This window comes from Cornus florida, unplaced genomic scaffold, assembly GCF_030987335.1.
Source record: "Cornus florida cultivar Cherokee Brave unplaced genomic scaffold, ASM3098733v1 CherokeeBrave_3.0.0_Hap2_Chr06, whole genome shotgun sequence".
In the NCBI taxonomy this organism is placed as follows: Eukaryota; Viridiplantae; Streptophyta; class Magnoliopsida; order Cornales; family Cornaceae; genus Cornus; species Cornus florida.
The window spans coordinates 37,833,435-37,849,654 of NW_026775576.1; positions in this window are offsets into that span (position 1 = coordinate 37,833,435).

The window sequence follows — 16,220 nt, forward strand, 5'->3', positions numbered from 1 at the left end:
TGAGTTAATTTTTCTCAAGATATTTCCACTTTGGAAGAAATCTTTGGTAGTATCTGTGAGATCATGGCCTATAATATGCCATTTTTTTTTCCGAAGAAGGATACATTGCAACCATCAGGTCCTGGTTCCTTCTCACTATGTAGTGATAGCATACAGAAAGCTTGATCATTGGTACTAGTTGACGGAAAATTGTAATTTCTGAAGAAATTTGATTTGGAGTTGAATTGTATTTTGAGGATGACTTTTGATACCTTTAAATACAAGCTTTATAATTTTTTTTTGAGTGAAAATTTGCATAAAAGAATAAATACACCCAGGTATTCAAAAACCTTATTTTTTCATGAAATTGGAATCTCTCGTTATTCACAAGTAGAAAATTTGTTAGTTACTCTTCATGAACACTTGTTATCGAGTTGAGACTTGATAGTAAGGAGCTTTATTTTATCTAATTAAGGTCAACAAATTTTTATCTTCTAAATCATTATTTCTCGAAGTTATAAAAAATAAATAAATAAAATTTGAATCACTAAAAAGCGAGCAGACTATTTTCAAAGTAATCTTGTCCGACTTTTGTCAACTGCTTGTTTGCGAGATTGTGGGAGAGTCTAAATTCTGCAACAACGAGGCTCAAGGGAAATCAAGTAGGAAACTAAGAGTTACTTTGAGGTGGTCAACCACCAAGTTTTAGCAAAGTGAATTTGAGCATAAGTCTGAATCAAAGTTCGATGTATAATTTTTTTCTTCGTTTAGTGGATTGTTTTGGTTTGGATAATGGTTCCATTGTTTTTTCTCATTTATTTTTATTTTATTTCTTTTTGTCTTTGGGTCGTGTGGGCCCAAAGTTGGGTCAAGTGTTCGGGAATAGTTTACGACATTTCATTCATTCCATTGGGGCATATTTTATCTTCATGACATTGTAGGATTTATTTTACACTTGTACACGATTATATTTTCATTTGAGGCATTTGTATGACGATTATTTTTTTAGATATTTTCATTTGAGGCATTTGTGCGATTATCTTTTGAGATATTTTCATGTAGGGACTTTTGTCCAATTTGTGAAAGTTGTGTGACATGTGTAGGGATTGGATTGGTGACAAGTGTAGGGATGGATGTGTGGCATATGGAAGGCTAGATGGGTGACAAGTAGATGGTGGAGATGAGTGTGTGTGAGAGAGGTAATGCTAGAGTAGGTTTTGGGTTATTATATCACAAATATCATACCTTTACATTTTTATATTATTCACACCTGTTGATTAACATTTTTCAGGTAAGAACGTGCTCTATTTGGATGCACCTCCATTTTAGCTCAGACGTGTTTTACTTTTCATTTTGGGACTCTTTTTGGATAATGTTACATGATATGTGTTAAGCATGTTTTGATGCAATAATTTTTGGATATGTAGTATTTTGGATATTGTATCATTCTTTTGAGGAGAGAAATGGACCAGGAACTCATTGGCTTCTTTTGGAGTTCCCGAGTCATTTATACTCTACTCTGTGTATATTTGGTACCATGATATATGATGTAATAAGGCCATGTAGCCACTTTCGTTTCAATGTACGACTTTGTCCATAAAATTGTTCACTTGTATGGTTAATCCCACACCCACATCGTTTTTTTATGTCCATACCATGATTCACGAGCCTTTGACCAGTTTAAAGTGTATATATGATGTTCGGGACGGATTTCGGATGTGCTTACGACCTTGTAGGGTACCAAGGAGGTACCCGGGACTTTAAGCATCATTTTCTAGGTTTTTGGCACTTTAAACGGTTTTGAGCTAGAGCATTTTCTTCCAAAGCTCGAGTACTGGCTTTTAGAGCTTGAGCTCTATTTTTTTCGAGGATTTAATCACCGCCACCCTATTTGTGCTCGAGCACAACATCCCAATGCTCGAGCACTGAGCACTATACTTGTACATTAACCCCTTTCTTCAAATAGTCATATTTTCTTCATTTTAAACCCGAATTAGGTCATTCTTGAGCCCAAATTGTAGAATTTTGAGCAAGTTATCCAATGGTACACACTTTATCTTCTATATTTGTCATGAAATGACCATGATATCCTTAGCTTCCGCATTTGTTGCCCGGGTTCTCGATTCGAGTTTGGTTTTACTTAGCTGATACACCAGATAATAGGGTTTTACTTCGTAGGTTTTCCATGTAAAAGATCAAGTATGTTTAGTTTCCTTTACGTGCTTTATTTTATTGGTTGGTGTCGCGCCCGAATCTTTCCCTCCTCTGAGAAAAACCTACTTAAGCCCCCCCTATGTGAGAGTTAACTGTCGTAGCCGATATTTATATGCGACAAGGGTGTGATTTAGAGGTGAATTGATTTGATAGGGCCAAATTTAGAGATTTGAGGAGTCACCACCTAACATTGAGTTCTGGTGTTAGGTCACCAAAGATTGTGAAGAATTTGGATTAAATTTAGGGGGCCCTGAATGACTCGCGGTCTGCTTCACCAAAGATTGGATTCAGGAGTTTCTTTACACTTGGGGAAGGTGTTAGGCCCCCCAAGACGCCCGTACCAAGTACCGTTACCTATAATCTATGCTAAATTCCATTTCCATTTATATGATTGTGCGATTATCAAAGGGGATGTATATATAAGCAGGTTTTCAGTTGTTTGTGAAGGATGGTGATGGAGATGATATGTGGTGAGATAGAGATTTGAACGATGGATGATGGTCACCATGAAGGATTGGTAACTGTACATAAGGGACATGACTGAGTTTGGGGAGTGCCCCAAATTGCCTACGTATCCCAAAGCATGGAATCAAGTCAAAACGTAGTTCAAGATTGGTGAAATAAAAGAAACGAGTCAAGGTTAACTCCAAATGAGATTAAGGACATGCATCTACGCTGGAAATGAAAATAAACCTTGTGTAGTTCATGAAGGTGAGTTTTAAGGCAAATGAATACAAGCATAACATTTTATTGCAAACAACTACGAGCATAGTCATCCTAGAATTCCATATCATCATAAATTGTGCTAGCATTTACAATTTGAACAACTTTGCCCCAAGGCCATGTTATGCACATACTTTAGCATGGAATCAAACACATATGTGTACCATATATTAGCATGTTTTCATCAACACATTATGCCATCATTTGAGATCATACATTTTATATATAATAATGGACTTAAGAGTAATCAAACACATATGATCGATGAAAGGCAAATTTTAATATATTAGACAACCCCTACCTCAAAAGTGTGCAACCAAACAAGCCTTTAAGCCTAGCCCATTTCAAAATTCTCCAAACCCTTGAACCATTGGTCTCTAATGAAAGCCCTCTCCAAGCTCTCCAACTTTCCCTTCTTGGTCATCTCAAAATCATAGCTTAAACCTCCCAAAAATGGCTTGGAAACATTATGTAATATAAATATATATAGATATAGAGAGAGAAAAAGAAAAACTAGAGAAAGAGAGTGCGGTTTGGCAAAATGAAGAGGGAGAGGGGATAGCTTTGGTCTTGCATTTGAACCCTTGGCCCAAAACATGCCACTTGTCAACATTTGAATGGTGTCTCCCTTTTTTGGCAAACTTACCTTAATGCCTTCACTTATTAAGCCATAGTCCATCCTTGTCCCCAAAATATCTTCCTAATAAAAATATATACACACACATATGTATATATATACGAAAGGTCTATAACGCCCCCAAGGCAAAATGGTACAACCGGAATGAGTTCTCAAACCTAGAAATCATTCATACTTTTGAAGAATTATAAAATAATCCTATCACCTCTAATTGACTTAAAATAATTAAAAACATATTTCTAAAACTCTCGACTTAATAAAATGACCTAAACAGCCCTCACATCCCGCATGGCACGCAAAACGATACACGAAAAATAAATAAAATAAAATTTTGAAAAATATCCAGAAAAATCTGGGACATTACAGTTTCTTCCTCAAATCAAATTTTGTTTCAACGGCATATCCAACAGATCCACTAGAAAGACGTCATTCGAGATTATATATACCAAAGCACTGAAACATGCCTTAGATTTGATTTCATTACCTAAGCTTCTGGGTTTAAGTATTGTAACAGAAAACATGGCAGAGAGGGTTCAAATAAGTCACGATGAATTCAAACAAAATCTGGAGCTAGTTAATGCCAAGTATAAAATAGCATCTGGCAAGCATAAATGAGCTAAACTGATCAAAGAGGGTGATCTGGTGATAATGTACTTGTGCAAGACCATATTTCCACTTAGGACTTGTGGAAAGTTAACAAGTAGAAAATACGGCAATGATAATTCCTATGTGGTGGAGTTTCCTGATGATATATGTCAATTTTTAATACTTTCAATGTGGTAGACTTGTTTGAGTATCATCCTCCCAATAAGTCGCTTTATTCGCAGTTAAACTCGAGAAAAAGTTCTTTTGAACTGGAGGGGATTTATGTAGAATAGGTTGCTGAGGATTACGGAGACCATTAGGGCGAAACAGGCATACTAACACAATTTTTGGGACATTGTCAAAGAGTCCGTTTTGGACCCAAAAGGATAGTTTTCCTGTGAAAATGGGCCAATAAGTAATACCGACTGCTATGTTGTGGCGTACACCATTGTTTGGGCTAATTCCATCGTTTAGGACCTTAAAATCACATTTATTTATTTTTTTTATTTTTTTTTTTGTCTTATAAGAACTCAGTTGAATATTTTGGAATTTTGTTAGTGGCCTAAATGGACTCAGATCATTGTAGATATTCATATTTAATAGTTTTTTTTATTAGTAGTAGATTTATTTTTAGTTTTAGTTTTCTTTTTAGGACAATACTTGCCAACTCACTGATTAGTTAGGAATCTCTGACTCAATAGGTGGCATAATTGTGACGGCCCAAGCTTTTCAACCCGGTACGTCAGTGATGAACCGAAAGATGACCCGATAACGGATCCGAAATGCGGAAGCCAAAGACAAAACAACGGTCTCTAGAAATACCACGCATCTCTAAGACACCAATGTAACACTCAATGAGGTCACGGTACCCAAAGGAAACAAATGCGAAAGCAACATTTCAAAAACAGACAAGAATGCACCTAGGGGCAAAATCGTCATTTTCAGCTTAAAAGTGGGTGTCACCGAGAAAAATTAATGAATTTAGACTCAAAGATCGCTTGATTTGGAGTCCGGATGAAGAAGATATGGCTAACGGAAGAAGAAGGGGCAAAACGGTCAAAAAGTGCAAACCCTTGATCATCTAACCGGTTAGGAGACCTTCCTTGTAACGACCCAGTCATTTGTCTTCTTTTCCTTTTTCCTGAAATTTTACGAATGAATTTTTTTCGTTTAATTTTCTTTTCTAAGCTCTGTTTCGTGTCGCTTAGTGTCATCTCGAGTGCTCGGAATTGGTTCTTGAGACTCTTTTCCGTGGATTGACAACTTCCTTTGAGGACCGAGTCATTTTCACATTTTTCATTTTTCGACACTATGCGTTATTTCGTCCTTTTCCCTATTCTGTCTTATCTCCGTTTGTCAGTTGTTGGCACAACGTCACTTCTCATGCTCGGAGTTGGTTTTTGACTTCAAGTGCCTTCATCTTGAGTGGTTTTCTCGAAATACGTATCTTTACTTTTGCAAGAAAGTACTCTGGTTGCTCCCGGTGTCCACAGGAGCATAGATGCACAATTCTTCAGAATCTTTTTCATTTCTTGGGGTGTTTTTCGTAAATATCTTTTGAAGATATTTTATTTCAGGGGCATCTAAGAAAATATCTTATCTTTTCATTCTAGGGCAGTTTCGCAGTTAACCCTTTTTATAAGGGCCATTGTGCAATTAACGAAAGTTATTGCAAAAATGTCTCGTATGGAGCCTGGATTCTCGTAAGGGATTCATTTTCACTTTTCGTTGACTCGTAAATTCATAGAATTTCCTTCTGGTCATTTTTCTCCAGTTTTAGAGTTTCTGGACTCGGTTGCCGCCGAACTTGTTCGGGGCATAACTTTCTGCTCGGGACTCAGTTTTCAACGCTGTTTCTTCCGTTGTTCATATTTCCTCATTTTGAATCTTTTTTGTTCATGGAGTTTTGCCGTTTGAGCGCGTTTCCTCAAAATCCACTTTTCCGAACCCGGCGGGGCCCTTTCAGGGCACTTTTTGAGATTTTTATAAATAGGTTGCCCTAATTTTTAAAATCAGATTTTTAGACCTTCTTCCTCCTCTTGGCTGGCAGCCATGGGAGCCCAAGGGGTTGCTTTCACTCTTTCTTCTCCTCCACTTGATTTCCTTGGTAGAAATCCTTCGGCCTTAGCATTTGTTGTTTACCTCGTTGTGCTCTACCTTTTGCCCTTATTAGAATCCATTTCCGACGATTTTTTGAGTTCGAGTTTGGAGTCAAGTTGAGATTTTCATGGGGCTTCTTGCGGATTCTTGTTCACGGTGTTGTCCCTGACAAAACCTCTCGGTATCGTCGAATTCGGAGCACTTTTATTTTGGTGGGCCTTTGAGATTTCATCTCAAATTGAGGTAGGGGATGTTCTAGGTTTAAATTCTTGTTATATAGCATACTTGTGATACTTATACAACTTGTTTGCATGATTAAATATAAAATCTAGAGATTTTATTATTTATTTTTCTTGTACGAGATCTAATTTTTCCGGTTGCTCATAACTTCGTTTAAACATGTAGCATGATTTTATATTGCCCCTTGATATGCTCATTGTCGTGTATTAAAATTGGAACATTTGAATAAGTATTAAAGATTTTATTTAATATTTATCTTAGGTGAAAGATTAATTCGCATGGCCTTAACTAGCTTGAAATTAATATGTGTTAGCATATTATATTAGGCCTTAGCATACTCTTCAACATAGTTGAATTTGAAAGTAATTTGAGGTGTTTTGAAAATTAGTAATTATTAATTAATTTGCCCCGAGTGCACTATTCACTCTATTTAAATTCCGACTTGATATTCTTGACTTACATGCCATATAGCTTCACATATAATTGATTTAGAATATTCGGTTAGGTTTTGAAACATTTTATTTAATTAAATTCCATGTTTAAGATTTAATCCTCATGGTGATATACAACTTGGAATTGTATTGTGGCATGCTAGAAAATTAAGCTTTGGTGTGGTTGTTCACATATATTAAATTGGGATTAATTGCATGAGAATTGCAACCTTTATTTTATATTTAACTTTAGTGAAAGTTTAATTTACATAGGTGTAACTTGCATGAAATAAGCTTGTAATGTGATATTACATTAGTCCTTGGCATATTCTCTAAGATATGTTAAATTGAGAGCATTTGGTTAAGTTTGAAAATCTAGAGATTTTAATTAAAAGAATTAATTAAAATCTATTTTGTGGTCCCATTAGCTTAATTAAGATTTTAACTTGATATTTGTATTGGCCATGACTTGTTTACTAGTATATATTAATTGTGGACCATTTGAAGTTGCTTTAGAACCTTGGTAATTAAATTAGCATGATTTAATTAGAGTTCTACTTTGTTGTTCCAATAACCTAATTGAGTTTTAGAATGGATATAGGTGATGACCATGCCATGTTCTTTAATATGTATTAATTTGAGGTTATTTGGAATTGAATTAGAATCGAGGGAATTTAATTATTTTTATTTAATTAAATTCTATCGAATTGAGCCATGGATTTAATTGTGTTTGTTTACTAGTATATATTAATTGTGGACCATTTGATATGGATTTAATATGTTTGTTTAGAACCTTGGTAATTAAATTAGCATGATTTAATTAGAGTTCTACTTTGTTGTTCCAATAACCTAATTGAGTTTTAGAATGGATATAGGTGATGACCATGCCATGTTCTTTAATATGTATTAATTTTAGGTTATTTGGAATTGAATTAGAATCGAGGGAATTTAATTATTTTTATTTAATTAAATTCTATCGAATTGAGCCATGGATTTAATTGTGTTTGAAAGTCATTTTTATATCAAAATCCTGGACATGGACTTGTTGTATATTCATTTGGTTATGTTTTAAGCATTGGATAACATAGTTGCTATGTTTATACTCATGAGAATATGTTCTCCTTATTGAATATATTGTTGCCTTGTGTAATGATTTGCACATTTCGTATTTAACATCATTCATGCATAGCGTGTAACGAATCGCACACTGAAGATTCGACATTCATCACATCATATTATTTGTGGACTTAGAGCATGTATTGTATAAGTTTCCAAATTTGGTTGTGCTTGGTAGATAGTTGATTATCTTGCATATTCCTGTTGATATATGCGTTGTTGCACAACTTGTTGATTTTGGAAACTTAGGGATGTCGTTGTTTGGCTATAGCTAGGACGTGGTTCTAGTACGGGGGATAGTCCCTCTATATAGTCTAGTCCGCACATAGGGAGGTTACCCATGGGCTAGTAACCCTAAAGTAATTATGTTATCGGTCTGATCTGGCGTGACGTCCGAGTATCCACTTTGTTTGATTTCGCATTTCATTTTCAAGTTGATAACTAGATGATGTTGTAACTTGTTGTTTTTTATTTTTCGTTCCATTTTAAGTTACAGGATGTTCACTTTGCGAAATTGTGCTTTATGCGTTGTATTGGAAGTTCCAGTGTTGGTTAAATTGCATCGATATTGAAAATCGTGTTTTAACGTTCTAATAAAGCTTAGGATTGATCCTATTGATTCATTTATAACATAGACGTTAGGTGGTATGAACCACTACTGTTATTTTGTGCTTTAGATTCTAAGTTGATGGCTTTGAGAACTTAAACCTTGTTGCATTGTATAACATGCTCTTTTGTTGTTGAATTGCATGGATAATGTGATTCTTGTTAACTTATATTCAAATATGCTTTTGTCACGTTGTATGGATTACTCTAGACCTAGTTCAATTGTATCGAAAATGTAATTCATGTTAATCTATGCTCAAGCATTCTTCTTGACGTGTTCTTTGGATTATCCCAACCATGATTCATTTCATACACGTATGTATATCATGATTCTTGTTACTTAGACTCTAAGATAGCTTAGGATGCTCCCCGAGTCTCACTTGGACATAGACGTTAGGTGGCATGAGCCCCTTTAACATGTTTCACCTTAAGGTGATAAATTTGTAAAATGTTAGGTCGATGCATGCTCATCTCCTACGAGTAGCTTTATGTTACTCACCCCTACGATACTGGGGCATATTTTAGGTATGAAGACTTGGTTCGTGACGCCTAGTATTCCTTGGATGTCGTGTAGCTTTCAAGTTTCCATTTCATGCGAATGTTAGCATGAAATGTCATTTTGTAGACTTATATGTAAAATTTGTATTCTTTGATTCCATGTATGTAATGTGTACATAAGTGCACTCCTTTCAATGTATTTGACATGTATGAGATGAGGCCGGAGGCCAATGACATGTGTATTGTATTCTATACAACTTTTTAACTTTATGAAATATTATGAAAACGTTGAAAAATCGCAAGTCATTGCTTCACCATGGTTGCATCGGGTGTGGGAATTCCATTTTCATTCTTTCATAGGGTCTTATTAATCTTGTATGAAGTGTGGCCAAGGACCAAACGGTCATTTGACTCCATTTTACATTTTTGGATTCCATGTTTTCCATTCCAAGTCCATTTTTTCCTTTTTGCCCGTTGGAGGGTCAGATTTTGTATCAGTGGTATTTTTAAGTCGTGGACCATTGTAGCACGTCCAAATAGGTAAGTTACGTTTACGTGCATGGTCGTTTCCGGGCAAAACCTTATCGTTTGTGTTTTGAGCCTCTTGTGAATTCATTTCGCACTTTTTTTGCATATTCTGATCTAGGGGCATTATAGACTTTTCTCGGTGGTTTTATTTTCTTCTTTCAACATAGTTAAATAGAAAACATGATTTTAGGGGGGGTTTCTTTTCCGTGTTTTTCCAGAAAATGTCGTCTTGATATCGGAAATCGCTTACGAAGTTCAGCTCTCAGTTTTTCAACATAGCAGCTTTTTGGACCTTCATGACCAGATTTCATGGAGAGGCATTTCGGGCATTCTACATTGAGTTTTTTTTTTTAATTCTCTCACGGATCACGTAGAAAACTCAATTTTGAGGGGGGTTTCTTCTTTGTGTTTTTGCAAAAAAGTTCATCTAGGCCTCCAAATTCAGCCTCTGTTCTGGACCTTTCTGAAAAATAACCCTATAACAGCTTTATGGGCTGCTGCTGCCAGCCATGGTGCACCCAGCGCGCGCTCAGCGTGCATAGGCGCGCGCATGGGTGTGCGCATGGGGCTGTCATGGCCCCTCGTCGGGCCGCCGCGACGTCAATTCTTCTTTTGGGCTTTTCTCTTTCGTCCGGACTCTGATTCAAGTGAATTTTTTTTTGAACTTGACTAATTTTTTGCTGTCTTTCCAACGGTGTGCTCGGTTGCACCCGGTTCTTCCTGGATAATTACCAGTTTACCCTTTTTGCCTTAAGTGCTCGTTTTTCTTCGTCATGCCGTTTCTCCTTCGTCCAGACTCCGAATCATGCAATTCTTGAGTCCATCTTGATTAGTTTTTCGCTGTCCTTCCAGCGGTGTGCTCGGTGGCACCCGAATCTATAGTTTTCATAAATGACAATTTTACCCCTGGGGGCTTATTTGTCATATTTTCAATCTTTTGCTTCCGCATCAGTTCTTGTTGAGTTTTACGACCTCATGGAAGGTCACTTTGACTTCTTAGAGTCTTTTTTTCTGTTTTCGCTTCCGCATTCGGATCCATTATAGGATGATCCTTACGGTTCATCACAGGACACGCTGGCCTAAAAACTAGGGTCGTCACATTCCTAACCGGTTAGGAGGCCAAAAATCACGAGAAAAACACTGCCCACACTCACCTAACTGGTTACGAAACCCCTCATAACCGTTTAGATGTGAAGGCGGCAGAATGGGCAGCAAGAAACCCTGGCAGCAGGGGTTTTTCGGGGAAGAATGGAAATTTGAAGGCCAAGATGACATTTTCTGGAAAAACTCAAAGAAGAAACCCCCCTCAAAATCAAGTTTTCTACATGACTCACAAGAAAAATAGAAAAATAAGCACTATGAAATACCCAAAATGCCCCCAAGAAAACTGCTCCAGAGGGTCCAAAAAGCTGCTAAATTGAAAAACAGAATGCTGAACTTCGGGATCAATTTCCGATGTCAAGACGACATTTTCCGGAAAAACACGAAGAAGAAACCCCCTACAAAATCACATTTTCTATTCAACCATGTGAAGAACGGAATTTATTTCCCAAAGAAAATTCTCAAAATACCCTTAGGTCAGAATATGCAACAAAGGTGCAAAATGAGTCCGTAGGAGGCTCATTTCACCAAAAAAGAAGCTTTGCCCGGAAACGACCATGCACGCAAACGTAACTTACCTAATAAGATGTGCTACAATGGTCCATGGCCCAAAAATATGGCCAATACAAAATATGACCCCTGGGTGGCCAAAATGCCAAAAACGAAGTTTGGAACGAAAACTTGGAATTTAAAATCATGAGATGGTTTCAAAATGCCGTTTGGCCCTTGGCCACACTTCATACATGGTGAATGAATGCTAATGGAAGAATCAAAATGGAATTCCCGCACCCAATGCAAACATGGTGAAGCAAAAACTCAATATTTTTCAATACTTTTATAATATTCCATGAAGTCAAAAATTACATAGGATACAAATTACATGTCATTGGCCTCCGGTCTCATCTCATATATGTCAAATACATTTTAAAGAGTTTACTCATGTACACATTACATATGTGGAATCAAATATACACATGTTGACATATAAGACTACAATTGGCATTCCGAGCCAACCTTCACAAAAATGGAAGTCTCCAAGTCCACAAACCATCCAAGCATAATGAAGACCTCAACTTTGATTCTTGTACCTGAAATATGCCCCAGTATCGTAAGGGTGAGTAACATAAAGCTACTCGTAGGAAATGAGCATGCATCGACCTACGTTTTACAAGTTTGCATGATTTAATTATTGTGGTTCATTCTACCTAACGTCTATGTCAAAGGTGAGACTCAAGGAGCATTCTAGCTACCTAAGATCATTTCTAGCATCAATCACCTTATTCATGCAATTTTAGCAACATAGGGTCATACCTACACAAAGCAACAACATAGGAGCATGCTTACACAAAGCAACAACATATAGATTCTCAAGGTTATCAACTTGAAGTCTAAAATGCAACATCAACTAAATATAACAATTTAGCATAATTAGAATATCTAATACCACACATCAAGACATAGATTCTCTAGGTTATCAACTAGAAATCTAAAAGTGTGAAATCAACTAAATATAGCAATTTAGTATGGATGTACTTAACAACATCAAAATCGCCAATAGCCAAAACCACAAGTCAACAAGGTAAACATGATTGTCAACTTGGAATTGAATGCAAAAACAAATAATGGAAGACTTGGACATCACGCTCGGAATTCTGTCGAGACCTCAATGGTTATTCCGGGCACTAACCCGTAGGGAAGACCACCCTAAATGCGCACTATCTCAATGACTTAGAGGACTCACGTCCCCATACTAGAGCCAAACCCTAGCCATCTCAACTCAACAATGTTCCAAAATTCCAAAATAAGCCAAATAAGTTCATAACTTATACATATTACTACTAAATAGTAACAAGTTAGCAATATAACTCTCAATTGTGCATAATAAGCATTTCATATCCATAATGCTATGAAATCACAAGCCAATAATATATTCATATAGAAATATACTCTCATGAATATATATTTAACAACAATGCCCTTCAATGCATATAACACAATCAAGTGAATACTTCACGAGTCTAAATCCATGATTTTAAAATAGAAGCACCTTCTAAAACATGATTAAATCCATGAATAAACTAGATAGAATCTAATTACATCAAAATAATTAAACTCTCTAGATTTCAAATCATTTCCAATTAGCCCCAATTTAATATATGCTAATAGACATATCATGGTCATTACATATATTCCCACAAAAGCTTAATTAGGCCCATGAAACCACAAAATTAGATTTTAATTAATTCTCTTAATTAAAGTCTCTAAATTTTCAAACTCAACCAAATGCTCTCAAATTAAAGTATGTTAACAAACATGCCAAAACTTAATTTAGAAGCATAATACAACTCAATTTCATGCAAGGTACGGCCATAAACTTTAATATTTCACAAAAGATAAATATTAATTAAAAAGAGCAATTCTTATTTAATTAATCCAAATTTAATATATGTTAACCAACATATTAAAAAAAAGATTTTCTACCATGCCACAATTCAAATCAAAGTTATATATCATCATGAATTTTAAATCTTATACAAAGAATTAAAAATTACTAACTTTCTAGATTTGATACAAGGGACATATAGAAGTTGTATAATTATGCTAAACACTCAATACAACACACACAAAAGCCTAAAACATTCCCTACCTCCATTTGAGATGAAATCTCAAATCCCCACCAAAATAAATCGGCTCCGAATCAGACAAAACTCCTAGGTTTTGTCGGGGACAACACCACGAACATGAATCCCAAGGAAGCCCCATCAAAAACATAACTTGACTTCAAACCCGAACTCAAGAAATGACCAAAACGAAATTCCAATCGGTTGGAATCGAAGGCCTCGCCGAGGGGAACAATAAACATAAAGGCATCACCACTTTTTAGTGAGGGGAGGAAGCTCAAAAGAAGAGAGAGAAGATGGCAGCCATGGCTGCCATGAGATCCAGCCAAGTGAGGGGAGAGAGAGAGTGAAATCTGATTTTTTTCACTAAAGGCCCCCTATTTATAGAAAAACTCAAAAAGTGTCCCGAACGGGCCCCGCCGAGTCCGGAAAAGTGAAATCTGAGCAGACGCGCTCAAACAGCAAAACTCTATGAACAAAAAAGATTCCAATTGAGAAAATATGAACAACGGAAGAAACGGCGTCGAAAACCGAATCCCGAGCAGAGAGTTATGCCCAAAACAAGTTTGGCGCAAACCGGGGCCAGAAACCCTGAAACTGGAAAACATCGTCCAAGAGGAAATTCTAAGAGTCCACGACTCGACGAAATGTGAAAATGAATCCCATACGAGGATCTAGGCTCAAAACAAGGCATTGAGCAATAACTTTCATTAATTGCACAATGACCCCTTTAAAAAGTGAAAACTGCGAAACTGCCCTAGAATGAAAATATCTTCCAAAAGATATTTTCTTAGATACCCCTGAAATAAAATATCTTCAAAAGCTATTTATGAAAAATAATCCAAGAAAAGAAAAAATTTCTAAAGAACTTTGCATTTATGCCCCTATGGACACCGGGAACTACCAGAGTACTTTCTCACGAAAGTAAGGATACGTATCTTATGGAAACCATTGAGAATGAAGATATGTGAAGTCAAAAACCAACTCCGAACACAAGAAGTGTGGTTACGCAAACAGAGTGACAAACGAGGAAAAGAAGAAATAGGGAAAGAGACAAAATAGGGAAAAGACAAAAAGTGAATAGTGTCGAAAAACGAAAAATGTGGGAATGACTCGGTCCTCAAAGGAAATTGTCAATTCACATAAAAGAGTCTCGAAAATCACTCCAGAACACTCAAGACGACACTAATCGACAAGAAACTAAACTCAGAAGGGAAAAGATAACGGAAAAAATTTATCCGAAAAATCCGGGTCATTACAATAATAAAATTATGACAAAAATATAAATAGAACGTATTTGATCCATTTTAATTAGGTTAACCGCATCTTTCTATACACACATTTGCACATACATATGTACAAAATTATACCAAATGGCCTTTGGCCTAATGGTATAACATCTTCATCTTCAAAGAAGAGGGGAGGGGTTTGAGCCCGGGCGTGGGCAAAAAAAGTGTATGTGTGTTTGCTTTACCATCCAAAAAAAAAAAATATGTACAAAATTATCTTTTAAAGTAGAGTGAAATTGGAATTCAAACTTCCTAAAACAATACCTTCCAAAAACAAGTTTTTGTTATTCAGAATCAAAAGATCAAAATTTGGGTTCCACCACAGCTGTACAAATATATATATATATATATAAAATAAACAAAAATCATGTTATTAAAATTCTAATTTTTTTTTTCTTTCTTTTTAAGCACAAACCGAAAGGATTTTTTTTATTCTAGCAATAGTTCTTCATATCAATCACATATTCTCCACTTTGAGAAGGTAGAGAGCAAAACCAACTCCTCAAAACACTATTGCTAAATCTTTTTTTTTTCTGTTTTTTTTTTGGTAATGCCCAGACACATATTATAAGGATAATGGTCAAGAATGTATACGGTGTATAAGATCAGATATACAGTGTATATGGTGTACGAGGTCTTTGATTTGTATAAGATCAAATGGCACAAGTAGAAAATTGTGTTATATCATATCAGGGATGAGGTAAAAGATATGTTAATCCAATTAAAATGGGTCAAACTAGTTCTGATTCTATTTTTGTTATATTTATATTTTAAAATGTTTAGAACACTTGTCATAATTTTATTTATTGTACCACATACCTAGTCAGTAGAGATTACCTACTTACCGGTGAGTCCTTCTTTTTATATTATAAGGTTTCCTTATGTTGTTAGTTTTTTTATGGTTTATAATTTTTTCATTATAAATACATGGAACATAAAGAGTAGAATTATAATCAATTATCAATATATATATATATATATATATATATTGTAAATTTTCTTTCAACTCTGTCAATTGAATGTTATTCTTTTGTTCATTATTAAAGATTCATACCTTTGGCTTCGTGACTAAATAATCTATATTCATGTAACTTTGCAGTCAACAATAGCAAATGTTAGCACTTGTAAGACATACCTTCTTGCATTACGAAAAACTTGAGCAAATGATATTTACAAAGTAATTACATCTACTTAATATTATAAAGTGGACTGTGCAACAAGTTAAAGTATAAATTGTGGTTGTATGATAAATTGTGGTTGTATGAGTCCACTTCATGTGACATACATGCGCATGTATTAAATGTACAAAATAATTACATCTACTTAATATTATAAAGTGGACTGTGCATAATTTAATTGGTCAGTATAAAATAACATTGTACAAAAAAAATATTAAAGGAAAAAAAAAACGTAGTATAAAATAACATTGTATTACTGTTGTATTGGAGACTCTCGTCATCTTACGTCGCTTTCAATCGTTATTGATTATCATAATTACCTAGACTTCTGAAGGAAAGAATAATCTCTTTGAATCTTACCAACCCCTGCAACA